Genomic DNA, 20,757 nt, shown 5'->3' with positions numbered 1-20,757 from the left:
TCTCCAGGAAGCTTTCCTGATACATCCACCCCAGCACCCCTGCTCCAATGTTTGCCAGAAATTCTGGGACAGGCCCTTGAATCTGCATTTAGGTGGAACTTCAAGTGCATCTAATGCAGGTGATTTAGAGCCCACACTTTGAGGACATGGATCTTTCTTCTGGTCAAAATGAGAAAAGTCACCTCAAATTCCATTTTCTCACACAAGAACCCTACAATTAATAGTTTAGTTATAAACCAGTGGTTCTCAGCAAGGGGCAATTTTACCCCATCCCTCCAGGGAACAATGTCTGAAGAAATTTTTGATCGTCACAATTGAGAGGCTACTACTGGAAGCTAGTGAGTAGAGTCACGGATGCTGCTAAACATCCTAACAGTGCACAGGGCAGTCCCACAACAAGAAATGATCTGACCCAAAATGCCAATAGTGCTGAGGATAAGAAATCCTGAATATAAATGAAAGATTAAAAATCAGAAACCCTAAGCACCCAACGTCAGAAAGACTCCTTTGAGAAGTCAGGCTGGAAACCTGGAGAAGCCAGAGATTTTCCAGTCACAAAAAACTGGGTTCTGATTCTGGCACTGTCATTCACTTCACCGTCTCACTATGCTTACTATAAAATGAGAATAATCGTACTTGTCTGGAAGGTGCTGACAACAGCAATAATAGTACCATTCTTCATTGATTTTCAGATGCACATCACTCTTATTTTTTAACATGTCTAAAAATGGGGATGCATCTTTACAATTAATGCCATGGCATAGTTTAATTGCCTGAGTTTTATTATTGCTTTCAAATTCTCTATAGATAATGCACATTCTCCTTCTTGCTTGTGCCTGGGGGATCACTCCCACTGCCCTGCCTCCAGGCATCTGACCAGAAAAAGGAGATACATGCCCAAGGTCACCACCTAATTCAAGATGAAGACAAAGTTGAATTCAGTTATCTGACTGCAAAGCCTGGGTCTTTCTACTTCTCCCAGCATTCTCCTTCAAGGGCAGTTCAAAAGGTAACTTCCTGGAGTTGTTATAATATTGACACAAGTAAGACTCTAGAGGGTCTCTGTAAAAATGTTAACACGGTGTCATGGTGGTGGGATTTTAAAAAATGTTTTCTGGGGTCGGGTGCCCATGTTGGCACCGGCCAGGGACAGGAGGTCCCGAAAAGTGGCGGAAGTGGAGGTGGTAGCTAATGTGCATGCACATAGACATGGAGTGGTGGTACTTCCTAAAACCTGAGTGCATCCTGGAGGGATGACTTACTACTGATACAGAAACCAATGTGTGCACCAGGAAAATTACATGAAGGAAATGAAGGGATGCTGGCTTTTATCTTGTTACTGGTGAGAAGCCACAGGCCTCTAGAAACATTTCAAATGAAACACAAATATCTGACTTACCAAAAGATCCTACATTTTCTGAATACCCAGCAATCTTTAATCAATAATACCTGACTTTTCTTGAAACTTTGTCCTTAGTGTACCAGAGCCCCAAGTTTATTTTGTGAAAATTTGTTTTCTTTAGTAATTCCTTTGTCACGTTGATGTTAAAAATTTGGGTCCATGACATCCAGACTTTGTCCTCTTCATTTCATGGCCTCACAGTCTGTGTAAAAAAATACCAAGAGATTTTCAGTGTGGAAAGCCAAGAGGCTCAGCAGTCTAGGAGTACCCACCACTGCCGCCCGTGCCCTACTGGCAGTGAAGCTAGGCCCTGCTCTCCACCTGTCTGACTTCTGTTTTTGACTCTCTCTTGGGTTCCAACTCACATTGGACTAGGCCCTGTCACGCTTCTGGGTTCTTGGGAAAAAAATAAGTCAAAGCAATTACCTACAAATGGTGTCCTTTCTAGTGATTCCAATCCCTGGCCAAGCTGGGCCACAGGTGGGCAGGCAGGTGTAATCATATGCACACACACAAAGGAAGAACTTGCAAGAGCTACAAAACTTTTGAAACACCAAAGCGATTGTTACGTAAAAATATCTAAATAGAAAATCATGTAATTGTTATCATTAGGTCAGTGCAGATTTTCTTTTAGTAGGTCTAGGGTGGTGCACAAGATCCTACATTACTAGCAAGTTCCAGGAAAAGCAAGCACACTTTGTATAGTGAGTATTAGGCTATATGCTAAGGCTACACACACAAAAAAAGCGTTTACTCCTGAATCCAGGAAGACTTTGACCACTGCTGGAAACACTACCGTGTCAACTTTTTTAGGCTCTCTGTCATCTGGCAGAAGGAAATACTCAATGTGGTAGAAACTGCGAAGCTTTGCAACAGGTTTCTCCATTGGGGGTATTTCCTACATTTTTCAATCAAACTTATATATTTTCCTTTATGACCTAGAAGATATAGATTTAATGAGTCTTGCTTTCACCTCTCATGGGAAAGCAGATCTGTTTCCACGGTTCTCTGGAAACAAGAAAGAGCCCCATGTTATGAAAGGCTGCAAACTGCCACACTGCTTGCCTGGCTTGAAGGACAAGATGCAGGTCAAGCCCTCCTAGTGAGCACAGTAGCAGGCTACTCTGGATGAGGACTAGGCACCAGGGTGCAAAATTTAAATGCGTGACTCTGACAGTGAGTGTCTCCTTATATTTTTTCACTTTAGGCGCTTCACCTGCCTCTAGCTAGTCTCAGCAGTAAGAAGCAAGTAAAAAAGAAAAATCATAGCACAGTGTGATTTATGCAATACCAGCAGCATAAATAAGGTTCTGAAGAACAACAGAGGAAGTAGGGGTAATCTCTTCCTGGGAGTGGTATGGGAAACTCCCAAAGGGACCTCAGCAGAGTCTTGTAGAAGCAAAGCTGACAGACATTTCAGGCAGAGGACAGAGCCCAGCAAAACCTCATGAGTGAAGCTGAACGAAGTAGGGTAGATGGGGTGAAAGAATGCAGAAAATAAAGCTGGGCATCAGCCAGAACCCAGGGCCTCCACTGCCTGCTCTTGACATTAAACTGAACTCTCCAGTCTAGGGCTTTGCACACCATAAGAAGATGCTTCAGGAGCTCCATAAATATTGAATCCAAATTTTATTCTATGAAAATGTAACTACTATATATAAAGCTGTAGTTTTCAAATTTTCAACTTTTTAACACCCAGCAGATTGCTTCTGTATTAATTCTGTGCCACCTGAAGAGTTAGCTTTTGTGCAGAGCTTGGAATATAGCTTCTCTAGCCAGTCCTTGGGAGACATTAGAATTTCTTGTGAAGTTGCAACTGATCAGAAATCTTGCTGCATTTTATAGGTCTGTGTTCTGATTCCATCCAAGGTGAACTAGCAAGTGGACATATGGACCCTCTTATTTCCTGTCAACAGGAGGGAAAATTGCTACAACCCGGTTGGTGGGCAATTTGACAGTATCTATAAGAAAATGTAAATGCATACAGTAAGTCCTCACTTAATGTCGTTGATAGGTCCTGGACTTTAAATGAACAACATATAATGAAACCAATTTTACCACAGGGTAATTGCTAGAAACAAGATTTAAGTCCCTATGGTATTTCATCAATGTTATAATGAAATGACTTAATGAAAACATTATTCAAGGACCTGCTGTACCTTAAACCCAGCAATTCCACGTTTTGAAATTCAGGCTACAGAAGTACCCCCACCCCCAACACACACCCAGAAATGTGCATACAAAGAGGGCTATTGCAGAATTGTAACAGAAAAAATTTGGAAACAACTTAAATGTCCTCCAGTAAGGACAGGGAAAAGTTAGGGAGTATTCTAAAAGCTTTGCTTCTTGGCAAATTGATGTTCTCCTGTTTCTCCAGGCACATAACAGCACGAAATCTCTCTCCCGGAAATCTCTCTCCCCTGGCTTCAGTGAATGTAGCAACAGTGTTCCTCAAGCATAGAGATTCTATTGTTATAAAATTTCTCTCAATTGTAATTTGAAGTTGCCTTATGTTATGGAAATATCTTGCTAAGTAAAACTACAAAGCAGGACAATTTCTAGTGGAAATCTCGCATTTTAAAATTCTGGTCAATCAGTACTGATTATAAATAGCTACTCATTTTCCCTTGGAATCTCAAATCTGTTTACATGCCACTGAACTCTCCTCCAAGATTTGGTATCAGTGATTTACTGGGCAGAGCAGTATGCAACAAGCCATTGATGCAATGGCCCGCTAGAGGGTGCATTCACACTTTCTCTCTCTCGCTCTCTCTCTAAATTAGAAACAGACAATAGAATACTATATAGGTGTTTCAAACAAAACAGCAAAGTAAAAACAAATATGCGTATTTCCTCTCAAACATCTAAGACATCGTCAATTTTTTTTTCAGTTCCCATTTACTTTTGGCTCTTGGGGCAATGGCATTTTTTCAACATGGAAAAAGCAAGTTCAGCACAAAACAGAAATTTGAAGTGTAGGATAGGATAAAACCAAGGGTAGGAGGTAAAAGTAATAGCAAAAGAGATGAGATGTTGCCAAAAGATGGTGTCCTGTACCCTCTCCTCTGGGGAATGACTCAGACATTTCAGTGGCAGTACATATTTTTCCATACACATACAGTGAGACCAATATTCTTTTGGGGGGGGGGTGAGAAAAGGTGGGAATGGGGAGGGCCTTTCTGGAGGTTTAGGGACAAAAAGTTCAATTAACCAAGAAGATAGATCAGTTCTAAATATGGTATACATCTAACCAAATAGCCTCCAAAATATCTGTAGTTGACAGCTACATGGGCAGGATGGTTTAAGTAGACATACAAAAAAAGTAGAGTACTTTTCTCTGCCCCTAATCTTGGAGTTCAACTATGTGACTTGCTTTGGTCAATAAAATGTTTGTAGGTGGGAGGTGCCCAAAGACTTGAAGAGTGCTTGGGTGACTGGGCTTGCCCTCTGCTGTATTTCTGCCTTTCCATAATATGAATGTGTTTGGGTTAACCATATGAGGAAGATGAGAGACACATGAAGCAAAGCAGAGCCACTGCAAGGAGCCCAGGCTGGATCAGCTAATGTGCTCATCCAGGAGAACAAGGGATTCCTATTTGAAACCACTGAATTGGGGAGCTTGATTGGGTTTGTTACACAGTATTGTTTCAGAAATAGCTAATTGAGATATCTTTAGACTCAGAGATTCAATACATCTGAAAATCTGTATTTTAAATAAGGAATTAGGTGATGTATAACCAGTCTTTGGGAACTAAGGCCTTAATCTCTCTGTCATTTCTTCACCTGCAAAAAGCAGAAATGACATCACCTACTTAGGGTTATTGAGAGGACTAAATATGTGAAGAGCACACAGTTTGCCTGTTTCAAAGTGGATCCCTAAAATTGCAGTTTCTTTCCTGACCTCTGCTCCTGGAATCCACCTACTGTGGGGAGCTGGTAGAGGGAGCATATGTGCCCTAAACTCCTGGTCATTAGTCCATCACTTTTTTGCAGAGGGTCTTGGAATTCTGCTCTGGCACTTATCAATATTCACTGCGAAGGCCAGTGAGATGATGAATTTACAGGGGACAACCTGAAACACATCAGTGTTGAAAGTGCTGGCAGGCCTCTCTAATGACTCGATGCTGCTGCACTGGTCAGAATCTGATTCCTGGGCCTGGGCCCTGACCTTCAGGTACTCCTCCTCATCACACTCGTTCACGGACTGGTAAAAGCTGTCCATGGAGGGCATGAGCCCCATACTCGCCCTGTCCTCATCCTCCCACTCTCAGTTAAGCAGTGACATGCTGAAGAATGTCCTACACACACAGCCCTCCTGGCTGGAAGAAAATAAAAGTCACTTTTGTCACCACCCTCTGCTCTCAGGAGATAAGCCCTTCCTCTTTCAGGACCACCCACCATTCTCCTCCCTCCCTTCCCTTGTCCTGTTCTGGGTTGAATGGCCAAGGCCTGGGACACTGCCTGACACAAGGTAGGGACTCAATAAAGGTGGAGAATAAATGGATGAACCACCGAGAATGGGGGCTGGCAGTAATCATGATATTGAATAACCTCACTTTCTCTGACTTGAGTCTCTTCTCTCCTCCAGCCCCAGCTGCTCCTCCTTTCATGAATCAGAAGTCAATCATCTGCCACTTCTGGAATATCTACCTCAGGTGAGTGTAGTTCCGCCCCCCGGAACCACAAGGGTTGGAGGAGAATTCCCTGTGCTTCCACTCAGGGAGGCCTTAGGGAGAGCTGCACCAAAACAAAATGTTTGTTTGCCATTTGGGGACAGGCAAACCACGTGCAGGGGACAGCATGTACAAATTCTGAGGGAGAGGAAAGGGGCAGTCGAAGGCTGAGGGAACTGAGAAGCCTGAGTGATGGGCTTTGGGGGCTGGAGGCAGGTGGGACACACGGTCACTTCGAGGCACCAACAGTATCTGCGAGTGGATGCACTAGGCAGCAGCCGGGGCTCGGACCGTAGCGCGTTAGTCAGCTCTCACATCCCCTGCACAGCCGCCTGGGCTTGGAGGCTCCCAAGGACACGGTCTGTCCACTGGGACAAAAAGGGCCAGTGAGGTCCGGCAGTGCAACTGTGTTTGACAGTTGCTAGGAGATGGGCATGGATAAGACCCCCAGGCCTGGGCTCCCCTGGGGGCAAGACTTTCTGTCTCAGACCTGCTGTACAGACAAGGTCTGGCAAGTTAAGTAGATGTATCCAAATTTAGAAATGAGTGCATTCATTCATTCATTCGTTCGTTCATTCATCTGCCCACTCATTCAATCTGTAAGGAATTCCTGCCCTGATTGTGAGCACCTATAACACCCCTAACCCTTACTTATAGTATGAGATAAAGGCAAAGGAAGTAATGGGCTCTGTAAACTCAGATCCCCCCACCCATCCCAAATCTCTCCCATATAGAGTTTCTGCTTTTGTCACTGAAGTCCTTAAAATACCGTGAAAATTCTATTAGTGATTGTGAGCTCCAACTCAGATGAGTACACCGAGGCTTAGAGAGGTACAGCGATTCACGTGAGGTCACACAGCAAGTGTGTGGCAGCACTGGATTGAAATCTAGACTATCTGATCCAAAGCCAGGGCTCTGCTATAAAATACCCACTACGCCCACCTCCATCTAGGGGCTGAGAGAGCCCTAGCTGCTTCTCCCATTGTAGAAGGCCACAAAACACCAAAGGGGATGCGTGGAGGGACACAAGGCAGAAGTGACTGGCACGAGGGGTAAGAGGAAGCCTTCATGAAAGAGGAGACAAAAGTCAAAACTTGGGGTTTGCCAGGCAGTGAAAGCAAGACAGATGGAACAGAGGGGTGAAAGCACATGGCAAATTTAGGCAAGAGTGGTGGGCAGGGCCTCTGGTACATAGCGAGGAGGGCAGGCATGGCGCTAAGACTGTGGGCATTAGGTTTTCTGGTCAGAGAGAGTAGCACCACTCAGTAGTAGTTTGTTCCACAGAATGGGAGCTGAGGTTCCACACACACTTGTTGGTGAAACTGAAGCTTTGAGCTGAGATATGATCTACCCATGTTCAAAGAGCAAAACTGTGGCAGAGTTCTCTCTAGCTGGAACCCAGGTCTCCTGCCTCCCAGTGCCCATCTCCCTAGACCATCCCCATGAGCTGGAAGCAACCTCTTTCAGAATACTGCCCACTCACTGGGGCCCTGCAATATCTCTTAGGTTTAATCAATCTATTAAAAACAACCTGGGCCTCAAACTCTTACCACTAAATGTTATACCACTCTGTCATACCATACCGCAAGCAACCTGAAGTCTACCATCTATAAACCAAGAAGTGTTAAAGAGATGCACAGAGGGTTGGAGGAAAAAAAGGCTACTAGAATACAGCAGCTTCCAAAAGGCCCCATTAACAAGGGCAGGCCAGTGATACCTTGCAAAGACAGCAGGACTCATTCGCCTCAGGTCCTACCTGCTGGCCTTAGGCTGGTTTCCCTCCAAAGGGTCCTCAATCACATTATCACCCAGGACAGCAGCCAGTCACTCCAGCATCTCCTATGAGGATAGCCCTGAGCTCAGTATTGAGAGGCGATAGGTCTTGGACAAACAGCCAATGCTAAGTCCTGGATGTGCTTCAGAACCACCGAGGAACATGTCAAAACTTCTATTCTGAGGCTTCGCTCCAGACTTGTTTAATTGAATATCCAGGGGTGGGGCTTATGAACTGATAACAGATTATATTTTCCAAAGACTGCCACCTCAATAGAGTCCCTCCCACATGTTCTTCTTACAGTGTGATGTCAACACTCCATCCATCTGTTGGTGAATCTAGTCTTCTCCGCTTGAACCCAGACAGATTTTGTGACCACCTCAGCCAATAGAGTATGGTGGAAGTGACACTATGTGACTTCAGAGACCAAGACATACAATTACTATATATGGTAAGTCCTCACTTAATATCATCAATAGGTTTTGTGACTTAAAGTAAAATGATGTAAAACAAAAACAATATTATCATTGGCTAATTAATATAAACAAGAGTTAAGTCCTATAGCATCTCATCAATGTTATAACAAAATGATGTTGAACAAATGATGTTGACATTATTTGTAAGTCTTTTGTACTTCTGCCTTGTTCTCTTGGGGCACTCATCCAAAAATATCCAGCCACCATGTTGTGAGGAAGCACAATCAGACACATGGAAAGGTCACAACCCCAGCTGGGTTCCCAGCTGAATGCCAGCCTCAACTACCAGATATGCAAGACTGCCAGACTTCAAATGGTTACAGCTCCCAGCCTTTAAGCCACTCAGGCTGACACTGTTTGTTTAGTACAGCTGTCTTCACCAATCCCTCCCCAAATTGTAGATTTATGACCAAAGTAAATTATTGTTGTTTTAAGCAATAAGTTTGAGGATGATTTGTTGCACAATAATAAATAACTTGAATAAAACTCATATTTTAAAAAGTTACCTCCACCAAGATTTTATTGTACAGCTACGATTTGGAATCACTGCCCTGAGAGAGGTGGTGTCCAGGTCAAGACTCAGGGAATCATGAGATGGAATGAAGTCAAAGATATACCACCTGATACTCAGGTGTAAGAGATCAATAACCTCATATTAGCAAAGATTGCTTCAAGGCTAGCAAAGTCAAAGCAAAGGAGGCATTTTTTTCAGTTGTCTGTTGCTGCATAACAAGCCACCCCCCAAATCAGGGGCATAAAATAGCCACTTGTTACTTCTCACAGTTCTATAGATGAGCTGGATCATTCTTCACTGGTGTTGCCTGGGCTCACTCACTGGGCTATACTCTCTGCAAGGTCAACAGGGCTGGAAGGTCTAAGATGGCATCACTCAAATGTCTTGCAGTTGGTGTCATTTACCTTCCACGTTGCCCCTGATCGTTCCCAAGGCTAGACTGGCTTCCTCATATGGCATTCTGAGGGCAGGGTTCTCAGAGAGCAAAGGTGAAAGCTACAAGGCCTCTTGAGAGCTAGGCTTGTAATTGGCATAGTGTTACTTCACCATATTCAATTGGCCAAAGCATGTCACCAAGACAAGCCCAGATTCAAATAGATGAAGAATAGACTCTACTTCTGGATAAGAGGAAGGGCAAAGTCACATTGCAAAGGAGCACCTCATGTATGGTAGCAATTTGATAGCAGTCTATCACTGCTTCCTTCTCCTCCCAGGGTAGGGTGGCCCCAAAGCTTCCATGGACACCCAGAGGGCTTTCTGAAATTATCTTAAGACTCTGGCAGTTAGAAGCATATTAAGGAACAGCTACACCCATCTACTTCTTGCCACCTCTATCCTAGCCAAAGCGCCCCGTCTTTTGAATAGCTTTATTGAGATATATTTTATATCATAAAATTCACCCATTTTAAGTATAGAATTCAATGATTTTTAGTAATTTTACTAAGTGGTGAAATCATCACCATAAATAAGTTTTAGAACATTTTTATTACCCTAATAAGATCCTTTATGCACATTTACAATTAATCTCTGTTCCCACTCCCAGCCTCAGGCAACCACTAATCTACTTCCTATCTCTAAAAATTTGCCTTTTCCGGACATTTCATACAATATGTGGTCTGGCTTTTAGACTGGCTCCTTTCACTTATCATAATGTTTTTGAGGTTCATTTACATTGTAGCACTTATCAATGTCATTTTTAAAATTCCATTGTATAATATACCACATTTTGTCCATCCATTCATCAGTTAATGGACATTGAGGCTGAACATTTAGGCATTTATGAAAAATGCTGCTATGAACATTCATATGAAAATTTCTGTGTAGACATGTTTTCATTTCTCTTGGGTAGATGCTTAGAAATGGAATAGCTGGGTCATGTGGTAGTTTCATGTTCATTTTTTTGAGAAACTGTTTTTCAAAAGTGACTGTACCATTTCATATTCCCAGCAGCAAAATGTGAGGGTTCCTGTTTCTTCGCATCCTCAAAAACATTTATTGTCTGTCTTATTTGTTATAGCCATTCTCAGAAGTGTGAAATAGTACCTCCTTGTGGTTCTATTTTGTATTTCCTGAATGACTAATGATATTAAGATCTTTTCCTGTGTTTTTTGGTCACCTATATATTTTCTTTGGTGAAATGTCAGTTCCTATCATTTGCCCACTTTTTGATTGGGTTGTCTTATTATTTAGTGGTAGGGTTCTTTGTAAGTTCTGAATATAAGTTCTTTATCAAGTAAACGTTTTATAAATATTTTCTTCCAGTTCCCAGCTTGTCCTTTCATTTTCTTAATGGTGTTATTGACAAAAATTCCCAAAGAGATACAGAAAAAGGAGAAACTTTATTCAGATGAACAGTTTGCAAAGTGGGGAGACACAGCCTTCAATGGAAACCAAAAGTGTGCTTCATGGAGACAAAGGGAAGGCTGAACAAATTTTTGCTAATTGGGTTTTTATTGTTCCATTTGTTTCATCAATCCATAGGACCGTGGAAGATAAGCACAGTGAAAATGTTGATAGATAGCCAAATTTTGTAGATATTTTGAACAATTTGTTCTGAGAAATGAGTTCCTGGATCACTATGAAGTTCTTGAGGGACTTCCAAGTTGAGATAATCTTTACTAGTTGGGCCTTAGCTCCTGCCATAACAATGTGGCCTGGCAACATGGGAAAGCCTCAACGCAATGTAAAAATATGCAAACCATAACCAGTACATATTTGTAACCTTGTGAAATAGGTTACTTTGAAAGGGCCTGCTGGTAATGATGAGTGGCCCATGGAGGCATTGTCCATGTCCCTGAGTCTCTGTTTGTCCTGTTCATTTCTTGCTTTTAGGTTTATATCCCATATATAAATGATATCATGCGATTTTCAACTTTATCTGTCTGACTTATTTCACTTAGCGTGATTATCTTGAGGTCCATCCAGGTTGTTGCAAATGGAAGTATTTCATCTATTCTTATGGCTGAGTAATATTCCACTGTATATATGTACCACCGCTTCTTTGCCCATTCATCTATTGTAGGACACTTCGGTTGCTTCCATGTCCTGGCCACTATGAATAGTGCTGCTGTGAACATCGGTGTGCAAATATCTTTTCGGATGTGGGTTTTCAAGTCTTTGGGGGTAAAAACCCAGTAGAGGGATTGCTGGATCATATGGTAGATCAATTCTTAGTTTTTTGAGGAACCTCCATACCGCTTTCCATAGTGGCTGTACCAATTTGCAGTCCCACCAGCAGTGGGACATCCTCTCTAACATTTGTTATTACTTTTCCTGTTGATTATACCCATTCTAACAGGAGTGAGATGGTATCTCATTGTGGTTTTGATTTGCATTTCCCTAATAGCTAGTGATGTTGAGCATCTTTTCATATATTTGATGGCCATTTGTATGTCCTCTAGGGAGAAGTGTCTGTTCAGATCCTCTGCCCATTTTTTTATTGGATCATTTTTTGTTGTTGTTGTTATTGAGTCATATGAGTTCTTTGTATATTTTGGATATTAGGCCCTTATCAAAAGTGTTGCTCGTAAATATATTTTCCCATTTGGATGGTTGTCTCTTTATCTTGTTGACGGTTTCTTTTTCTGAGGAGAAGGTTTTAGTTTGATGTAGTTCCATTCATTTATTTTTGCTTTTACTTTCCTTGCTTTTGAGGTCAAATTCATAAAATTCTCTTTAAGTCCAAGGTCCTTGAGTTTAGTTCCTATATTTTCTTCTATTCATTTTATTGTTTTAGGTCTTATATTCAGGTCCTTAATCCATTTTGAGTTAATTTTGGTGTGTGGTGATAGATAACAGTCTAGATTCATTCTTTTGCAGGTGGCTTTCCAGTTTTCCCAGCACCATTTATTGAAGAGGCTTTCCTTTCTCCGATGTATGTTTTCGGCTTTTTTGTCAAAAATTATTTGTCCATATAAATATGGGTTTACTTCTGGACTCTCGATTCTGTTTCACTGGTCCGTGTGTCTGTTTTGTCGCCATTACCATGCTGTTTTGATTCTTGTTGCTTTGTAATATAATTTGAAGTCAGGCAGAGTGATGCCTTCAGGCTCATTCTTTTTTCTCAGGATGGCTTTGGCAATTCGGGTTCTTTTATGCTTCCATACAAATCTGATGATTTTTTTGTTCTATTTCTTTAAAAAATGCCTATGGGATTTTGACGGGGATTGCATTAAATCTGTATAATGCTTTAGGTAATAAGTTCATTTTAACTATGTTGATTTTTCCAACCCAAGAACACGAAATATCTTTCTATTTCTTTGCATCTTTTTCAATTTCTTTTAATAGGGTTTTGTAGTTTTCATTATATAGGTTCTTCACATGTTTTGTTAAATTTATTCCTAGGTATTTTATTCTTTTTGTTGTAATTGTGAAAGGAATTATTTTTCCAACTTCTTTTTCTGACACTTTATTGTTAGGGTATATGACCACTATACATTTTTGAATGCTGATTTTGTATCTAGATACTTTACTGTATTTGCTTGTTGTTTCTAGTAGTGTTCTTGTGGAGTCTTTAGGATTTTCTATATAGAGAATCATGTCATCTGAAAATAGTGACAGTCTGACTTCTTTGTGTCCTATTTGGATGCTTTTATATCTTTCGCTTGTCTGATGGCAGTCGGTAGGACCTCCAACGTTATATTGAATAACGGTGTCGATAGTGGACAGCCTTGCCTGGTTTCTGATCTTAGTTTTTCACCATTAAGTATGATGTTGGCTGAGAGTTTGTCATAGATGAACTTTATTAGGTTAAGATACTTTCCTTCTATACCAATTTTGTGAAGTGTTTTGATCATAAATGGGTGCTGTATCTTGTTGAAGGCTTTTTCTGCATCTGTTGATATGATCATATGGTTCTTATTTTTTAATTTGTTTATGTGGTGTATTACCTTAATCGATTTGTGTATGTTGAACCATCCTTGTGCCCCTGAGATAAAGCCAACCTGATCGTGGAGTATAATCTTTTTAATATGTTGCTGTATTCAGTTCGCTAATATCTTATTTAGGATTTTTGCATTTGTGTTCATGAGAGATATTGGTTTGTAGTTTTTTTTGTGTGTGTGTTATCCTTACCAGGTTTTGGTATCAGAGTAATATTGGCCTCATAAAATGAGTTGGGAAGTATTGCCTCTTCGATTTTTTGGAAGAGTTTGAGGAGAATAGGTATTAAATCTTTGAATGTTAGGTAGAATTCACTAGTGAAGCCATCTGGTCCTGGACTTCTACTTTTTGGTAGGTTTTTGATGATTGTTTCAATTTCCATACTGCTGATTGGTCTACTTAGATCCTCCAGTTCTTGATTCTGTCCAGGAAGGTTGTGTTTTTCCAAGTACTGGTCCATTTCTCCTAGGTTATTAAATTTGATGTTATATACTTTTTCATAGTATTCTTGTGTGATTCTTTGTATTTCTGCAATATCAGTTGTAATTTCTACTCTTTCATCCCTGATTTTGTATATTTGTGTCCTTTTTCTTTTTTCTTTAGTGAGTCTAGCCAGGGATTTGTCAATTTTATTAATCTTTTCAAAGAACCAGCTTTGTTGCATTTATTTTTTCTATTATTCTTTTGTTTCCCATTTCATTCATTTCTGTTCTAATATTGATTTTTTTTTCCTTCTGCTGAATTTAGACTTCATTTGTTCTTCCTTTTCTAGTTTTTTTAAGATGAAGCATTAGGTTATTTATTTGGGCTAGTTCTTGTTTTGGGAGGTAGGCTTATAATGATATAAACTTTCCTCTTATGACTGCTTTTGTCATGTCCCGAAAGTTTTGATATGTTTACTATCATTATCATTCATTTCTATTTATCTCTTAATCTCTCTTTTATTTCTTTCTGACCCAATTATTCTTCAGTAGCATGTTGTTTAATCTCTATGTATTTGTGGTTCTTCCTGCTTTCTTTTTGCAGTTGATCTCTAGTTTCAAAGCACTATGGTCAGAGAATATGGTTGGTATGATTTCAACCCTCATATTTGTTGAGGCTATCTCTGTGTCCCCGTATATGCTCAGTCCTTGAGAATGTTCCATGTACACTAGAGAAGAATGTATAAGCAGCTGTTTGGAGATAGAAGACTCTATAAATTTCACTTATGTCCAGTTGGTCTATGTGTCATTTAAGGATGTTATTTCCTTATTGATTTTCTGTTTGGATGATCTGTCCATATATGACAGTGGGGTATTTAGATCTCCTACTACGATATTGTTTTGGTCTGTTTCTCCCTTCAGTTCTGTTAGTAATTGCTTTACATATTTCAGGGCTCCCTGATTGGGAGCATATTTATTAATAAGTGTTATGTCTTCTTGGTGCATGATTCCTTTTATCATTATGAAGTGTCCCTCAGTATCTTTCTTTATCTTTTTTATTTCGAAGTCTATTTTGTCCGATATTAGTACTGCTACTCCTGTTTTTCTCTGAATGTCATTTGCTTGGAATATCATTGTCCACCCTTTCACTTTGAGTCTATATTTGTCTTCGGAGCTGAGATGCATCTCCTGGAGGCAGCATATGGTTGTGTTTTGTTTTTTGATCCATTCTGCAACTCTGTGCCTTTTTATTGATGAGTTCAGTTCATTTACATTTAGGGTGATTATTGAAATAGGAAGTCTTCTTATAGCTATTTTAACTTTGGCTTCCTGGTAGCGTGGTGTTTCCATTTCTTCTTTGTCCATGTGTTTCTGTTTTCTTTATTTTAGTTGGCTTTTGTGGGTTTTGTCTCTGGTTCTTCTTGTTTCATGTTTTATATTTCAGTTTTGAATCTTTGGTGTGTTTACCGTTATGAATATATAAAGGATAGTTATATATATCCTGTCATTTATTTACTTCTATGTGTGCGTTATCTCCATTCCCCTTTGCAAATTTGGATCTTTGAATCCTCCCCTTTTGAGTCATTGTCTCAATTTGTCCCTAGGTATGCTGAACATTCTTTACTTTCTTATTATAACAATTCACTTCTTATTATTTAAGCTTTAATGCCCTGCTCTTAATAAGGGTTGCACTCCTCTGCTTCTATTTGCCTGGTAGTCACTTTACTCCTAAATATGTTTTTGTTTTTGTTGTTGTTGTTGTTTTATTTTAGGTGAGCTGACTCCTTTTAGTATTTCTTGTAGTGCAGGCCTCGTAGTGGAGAATTCCCTCAATTTTTGTATGTTTGGAAAGGTCTTGATTTCTCCTTCATATCTAAAGGAGAGCTTAGCTGGATACATTATTCTAGGCTGGTAGTTTCTTTCACTTAATAGTTTAAATATTTGGTTCCATTCCTTTCTGGCTTGTAAGGTCTATGCTGAGAAGTCCGATGATAATCTAATGGGTTTTTCTTTATATGTTACCGTTTTCTTCTCCCTGGCTGCCTTGAGAATTCTATTTTTGTCATTTATTTTTGATATCTTTAATACAATGTGTCTTGGTGAAGGCCTTTTTGGGTTGAGATAATTGGGTGTTCTGTTGACTTCTTGAATTCCAAGCTCCAGTTCATTCCTTAGTTTGAGAAATTCTCATCAACTATTTGTCTGAAAATGCTTTCTAGTCCTTGCTCCTTTCCTCATATTTGGTAATGTCCATTATTCTTTTGTTTCCTCACCTGATAGTATCAGCTAGTTCTTGTATTTCTCTTTCATTATTTTTCATTCTTCGGTTTCTCTCTTCTTCCTTCTGATTTATTTCTAAATTTCTGTCTTCAAAATCACTGATCCTTTCCTCCATTTGATTGGCTCTATTTCTCAAGCTTACTATTTCATTTTTCAACTCTTGCAATGTGTTCTTCATCTCCAGAAGTTCTGTTTGGCTCTTTTTAAGGATTTCAATCTCCTTGCTCTGCTCATCTAGTTTTTTTTTTTTTTTTTTTTTAAATTCCTGAAATTTTTGATATGATTTGTTTTGGCTCTCATTGAATTTTTTCAGAAGTACCATCTTGAATTCTTTGTTATTTAAGTTGCATATTTGTATGTCTGTAAGCTTATTTTCTGGAGATTTTCCTCTTTCTTTCTTAGACGCCTTGTCACCTTGGTTCATGGTATTTAATGAACTATTTCTCTGCCTGAGCATTAATGGAAGTGTATTCTGTTGTTTCCCAGAAAGAAGATTTATTAAAGAAAAGTCTCTCTTTAGCCTGCAGCAAAGAAGGTGTTTTTCTTTTGGTTTCCAGTAGGTGGCATCTAAGCCTCTTGGATATCTGCTTTATATAAAATCTTAATAAAGTCTTTTTTTTTCTTATAGATGTTTATTCATGCTTGCTACTCTCAGTCTCAGTTCCTATCAGTGTTAGTGACAGTTTTGGTAGCGATTGCTCAGATTCCCCTGGGGCTCCTTGGTGATCCTTCTCAGAGGGTATGGGGGAGGGGTCCTTTGGTTTGGGGTATGGGGGCTGCAACTCAGCTTTGGTTTTGCAACTGTGGCTGGTAAAAATCAACTGTTGTTTCTCTGCTATCCCCGCTTTTTTCCCATCCTTTTTTCTCTACCTTCTGCCCTGATGACTGGGCACTGCCTCTGGTAGCATGGAGCGCACAGCACTCCCAGGCAGGGCTGTTCAGGGATGTTGCCTCACCTTCTCTCCTCCCCCTCCGCCTACAGGAAGCTTCGGCTGCGAGAGGCAGCGTCTTTGTTTTTCCCAGTCCACCACCTGACACTCGGGGTTCTGACCTGTGGTAGCTCTTATGTGCAGATCCCATGTTCAGACTTGGTGGTGTGCAGTTTGGGTGTTTTTTGTTGAGTTTTAGATGTTCCACTTATTGTTGTTTCAAGGGAAGAGATCTGGGGACATCTCTCACTCCATCATGTTTAATCCAATCTTCACACGAATTTTTAGAGACCAAAACAAAACAAAAGCTTTCATGTATTATAAAACCTGATAGGAATCAATACCTATATTCCTCTTGTGCGAAGCGTGGAATTTCTCCAGGATGTAAGACAAGCATTTTCACTGTGCTACTGCTGGATATCACAGCCCATCATCATCAAAAGCAACAACTACCAACTTAAAGAGTAATAAAAATTCATGTTAAAAATTTACTAACAAGAAGAAAATAAAGCATCATTTTATTGTGTATATTTTAAATCACTGGAATGCTTGAATTCAGGAGGGGGAAAGCTGCATACCAGGTGGCAGATATTGTACTAGTGTAAGGTACTTATATTTTCATTTAATCTTCACAATAATCCTGCCAGGTAGATGTTATTATTTTTATTTGTCACAAGAGAAAACTCAAGGACATTGAGTTACTAACTCCATGATAAAAAATACCAGTAAAACAGGAATGTGATAAAATATCTCTCTAATAATAAACTTCTCTACAATTCCACTGGTGCCTACATTGAAAACATGAGCCTCTATAAGCGCTGACACTTATAAGTGTTAAATACAGTCACATTGATAATAAAAAGTTAATTGGCTTCTAATAAAAGCAAATTGATCTTTCCAATGAATTAATTATATGAAGGATTATAGGGCAGAAATACTTTCTCTGGAGGACAAAATTCAGTTGATTCACAGTTCTGTTGGCACCAGAGAGCCATCTCAAGGATGGTGTCCTAATCCTTGTTGCGGTCTGTTATTTTGACCAAATGAAACCTAGCTGAAATAGTGGCTTCAGAACCTTAGAAAAATGTCAAGTGTGCCAACTCATTAGCCAACAGCCATTGAGTCTGTTGCGTGCTCAGAACCAGCTACTTGATGGTTGACCGTCACCCTGGCGCTGACCCTCTTTACCCAAATTGTTTTCCTCTTGCCACCTGAGGCTCTGGTGGGCACCAGTCTGTTGTCTGAGTTTCAGAATTTGTTTTGTTTGTTTTGTTTCTTTACACGTTGCTCTCTGTTCCAGGGACACATGAGAGTGAAACCAGAAAGGCCCTGTTTCTTTCAATGATATATTTCCCTTCCTTTGGCAGGCTGGGGGAATGGTCGAAAGGGCCAGGATCACAACATGTTTATGTGAGGTGTTTGGCCTGGAAGTGGCAGAGGCTGGAGTTTCAGGAAAATGCAGCCCTGAAATTCCCAGGGCTGTTCGGTGACCATCTATCTTCCCATTAAGGACCGGCGGCTGCACGAAGGAGTCAGCTTGTGGCATTCAGGCAAATAGATTGAAGATGCAGACACGACTTGAATGGTGAAAGAGTTCGATGTAAGGCAGGTGAGGCTGGCCTCCTAGTAGGCTAGTGGCTAATGGCCAGCCCTCAGGCAGGAGGCGAGGCAAAGGCCTGATCCTTGGTTCTCATCGGTCTCTAAGAACACTTGGGCTAGTAGAGAGTGCATACCTTGTTCCTCTCATCTGCCCTGGGCTGTGGCTGGTGAGGAGGTAGTATGACTCAGTAGTTGGGGGCCTCAGCACAGTGTGCTATTGATGGAGTCTCAGCTGTATGCAGGAATACTGAACACTCATTTGAAGTTCAGGACACACAAATGCAACCTTTGCTGATGAATGAAGCCCTCTACTCAGGGCTCTGTCACAGCTGTTATCACTGGCTTCCTGACTTTAATGCCATCAGGGATGAAGAAACCTAGTAACAGGGAAGTTCCAGACCAAGAGCTGGCCAGGTGCTCTCTTTTGCCCTGGGGGCTAGGCCAGCCAATGTCCTGGCATTGGTGGGTCAGGAATCACTGCCTTGTCCCCATCTGGGTAATCAGCACTTAGCCAGTCTGTGGGGGAACTGAGGGATAACTGGCCATTTCTGTTCCAGTTCTCTCCCTGCTATGACTGTCAAGTTCATCAATATTTATGCTTTCTGCTCCAAGTCTTTGGGCTGACAAACAAGGGACCAGGAGCCACTCTTTGAGCCTAGCATCTTCCCCTCCAGAGGTTTTTCTTTCTCCCTGGTCCTGTCTTCGCTTGGCTCTTGTGCAATGTCCAAAATTCCAGGCCCAGGGCAGGTGAAAGCCCAGAGGGTAGCTCTGGCTGGATAGGGGCCTGTAGACATCAATTCAGCCTCTCTGGGCCCCTGGACTGGCATAGGTGATTTGCCAAATTAACTCTTCTTATCAGGAGGGCTAGCTACCAATAATAACAGCTGTTGTCCATGCAGTTGAATTCATTCAGGCCATGGACTCTCCCTTTCATTAGCCTTTTGCTATGTCAAAATCCAAATTATATAAAGGACTCATGCAATTCAAAAACAGTAAGGAAAAAAACAAAAAACGATCCAATTTAAAAATTTGTAGAAGATCTGAGGAGATACTTCTCCAAAGAGGAAATTGTGATGGCCACTGGACATATGAAAAGATGCTCAAGGTCACTAATCATCAGAGAAATGAAATAAAAACCACAATTAGATATAACCTCACTTCTGTCAGAATGACTATCATCAATAAATCAAAGAACAACAAGTGTTGGCGAGGTTGCGGAGAAAACGAAAACGAAACTCTTATACATTGCTGGTGGAATTAAAATTGTTATAGCCACTATGGAAAACTGTCAGTAGGTTTCTCTAAAATTATAAATAGATATAGCTTTTGACCCAGCATTTGTACTTCTGGGTATTTATCCAAAGGGAACCAAAACAATAATTTGGAAAGATCTATGCACCCCAATATTCATGGTGCTGCAATTCACAATAGCGAAGATATGGAAGCAACCTAAATGCCCATCAACAGACCATTGGATAAAGAAGTTATGGTTCATATATATGATAGAATATTACTCGGCCATTAAAAAAATGATCCTACCATTTGCAATGACATGGATGGACCTAGAGGTTATTATGTTTTCAGGAGAGCATTCTAAATCTTTCTATCATTTATATCTAATTATGAAGCAATTCTAAAATACAGTAATTCTATTTTCATTATTTTTTCAATAAATTCTTCATTTCCTAAACACACACACACACACACACACACACACACACACACACACACCATGGACTGATATCCCCCTAAAATTCATTCACTGAAGCATTAACCATAAATGGAACAATATTTGTTGATGGGCCTTTAGCAGGCAATTAGGTTTAGAAGGGCCTGCAGAGTGGGGCGCTTATCTTGACATGACTGCCCTTCCAAGGAGAGACACCAGAGAGCTTGCTTGTTTTCTCTCACTTTCCTGTAAGTGAGGACAAGTGAGAAGGCAGAGTTCTGTAAACCCGGAAGAGAGTCCTCACCAGAACTTGACCTTGCAAGTGTCCTGATCTCAGACTTCCAGTCACCAAAACTGTGAACAAATAAAAGTCTGCTGTATAAGACACTCAGTCCGTGCTATTCTGTTATGGTAGCCTGACCTAAGTGTGCGCCCTAACTGTATAGCTATATGATATAATATATGCACATAAATACATATACACTCTTTAATCTTTAAAAGATTTTTTAAAATCTCTTTTTAATTTTCTTTTCTTTTCAATTACAGCTGACATTCCATATTTTATTAGTTGCCCGTGTACAACATAGTGCTTAGACATTTATATAACTTACGAAATGATCCCCCCATATGTTTAGTTCC

General features: G+C 40.5%; 1 pseudogene; it reads right to left on the bottom strand.

Moving 5' to 3' along the window:
• Positions 1–1,328: 1,328 nt before the first annotated feature.
• Positions 1,329–5,687, bottom strand: LOC120622097 (uncharacterized protein CFAP92-like; annotated as a pseudogene).
• Positions 5,688–20,757: the final 15,070 nt, after the last annotated feature.

Source organism: Pteropus medius, unplaced genomic scaffold (genome assembly GCF_902729225.1).
Source record: "Pteropus medius unplaced genomic scaffold, Ma_sr-lr_union100, whole genome shotgun sequence".
Classification (NCBI taxonomy): Eukaryota; Metazoa; Chordata; class Mammalia; order Chiroptera; family Pteropodidae; genus Pteropus; species Pteropus medius.
The sequence above is the reverse complement of the archived record's forward strand: the minus strand, read 5'-3'. Positions and strand labels throughout refer to the sequence as shown.